Source organism: Schistocerca serialis, chromosome 7 (genome assembly GCF_023864345.2).
Source record: "Schistocerca serialis cubense isolate TAMUIC-IGC-003099 chromosome 7, iqSchSeri2.2, whole genome shotgun sequence".
NCBI lineage: Eukaryota > Metazoa > Arthropoda > Insecta > Orthoptera > Acrididae > Schistocerca > Schistocerca serialis.
The window spans coordinates 96,112,273-96,113,964 of record NC_064644.1 but is presented as its reverse complement, the minus strand read 5'-3'; the positions used below and the strand labels follow the sequence as shown (position 1 = coordinate 96,113,964).

Sequence of the window (1,692 nt, the reverse complement as noted above, 5' to 3'; positions counted from 1 at the left end):
TATTAGAGATAAGATTTCCCCACTGCAGGATTTCCGTCGTTGATACACCTCACTCTGAACGGAGCAGCTTTAACTCCTCGGACGTGGGGCGTAATGATTACTGAATTTCTTTCAGAAACCAGAAAATGTTGTCCAGTAATTGCTAAATCCTAAATAATGTACAAAAAGATTTACGTTGATTGCTCCATTAGTTTTCCAAAAACAAATTAATGGAAATCGCATATATTAGAGTCTGACAGGATAATGGGCCCTTAATCCACTTCATTCCCGAATTCACGTTAAAAACGCATCACAGTGTGACATCCACGAAAATATGATGTTATTAAAATTGTAATACTAATCTGACTTCGACTCTCTGCTAATACAGTACAGGTAACTAGGGTGCCGGAAATCTGCCCCTCTTTTCTTATTTACAATTACGGGTACATGTAGTAAAATACTTTAGTACTTTCAAATGATAAAAGTGTAGAGTAAAAGGAACCCTTTATTACAGACTTCACCATCATTACATTCCTTTAATTGTGGCTGCCGGCCGATGTGACCGAGCGGTTCTAGGTGCTTCAGTCTGGAACCGCGCGGCCACTACGGTCGCAGGTTCGAATCCTGCCTCGGGCATGGATGTGTGTGATGTCCTTAGGTTACTTAGGTTTAAGTAGTTCTAAGTTCTAGGGGGCTGATGACCTCAGATGTTAAGTCCCATAGTGCTCAGAGCCATTTGAACCATTTTAACTGTGGCTGAAGATAGGCGTAATGCTATTCACGCGGAGGGCTTACATGAAGTGAAATGATAATTAAATAGACACCCTAGTTGCAAGCAGCCGTTGATACACTTCATTGGGGTCATGTTGAAAATGTGTGCCCCGACCGGGACTCGAACCCGGGATCTCCTGCTTACATGGCAGACGCTCTATCCATCTGAGCCACCGCGGCACAGAGGATAGTGCGTCTGCAGGGACTTATCCCTTGCACGCTCCCTCAAGTGCGACATAAATTTAACAGTCTGTAATTGATGCAATCCAGCGTAATATGACAGTCGCGACATGGAGGCAACCCACATTGAGGATTGTTAGTTTGAGCACAAATGACACGCTGAAGTGACGCATATCGAAGTTTCTACGCTTCTGATGGGCTAATTACCTCGTTGTAGCCCATCCTCGTGTTTTTTCACCATTTATATCAGTGCAATGAGCAGGGTAACGGGTGTCATTGTTCGGAAACAGTAATCAATCAGACCTGCGTAATTTTTGCTATAAAATATGACAGACACGGGAAAAATGATAGGAATAAATTTTTCAGTGTTTTCTCGCTCTTAATAAAAGAGGTGTTACCAGAAGAACATCAACAGTGTCTGACCACGCATTTCCGAACAATCTGCCGGCAACGTAGTCTGTTTGTTCACACAAACTTGTATGTGAATCACAAAGTAAAAGGAATAAATGACTAGGAGATAAGTTTGTGGCTTGAATCAATGATGGAGTCGACACAATATATAGATATAATTAGCATCTATCCACCAAACATTTAAGAACCACACACAACATAAGTCTACTCAGTGGCTTTACATTTACTATTTGTACAGTTTTCAGAAGTCTCGACTTCTCAAGTGGATTCCTTGCTCATTTAGTAGATACTGTCTTTCACTAGACATCTTCTTTTCCTTACAAATTAAAATTACTCATTATCACATCGTTA

At 41.2% G+C, this 1,692-nt stretch overlaps 1 non-coding gene across 1 annotated transcript; it reads right to left on the bottom strand.

Moving 5' to 3' along the window:
• Nucleotides 1-856: 856 nt before the first annotated feature.
• On the bottom strand, nt 857-930 carry Trnat-ugu (transfer RNA threonine (anticodon UGU)). Its single transcript has one exon. It is a non-coding gene; the product is annotated as a tRNA-Thr (tRNA).
• Nucleotides 931-1,692: the final 762 nt, after the last annotated feature.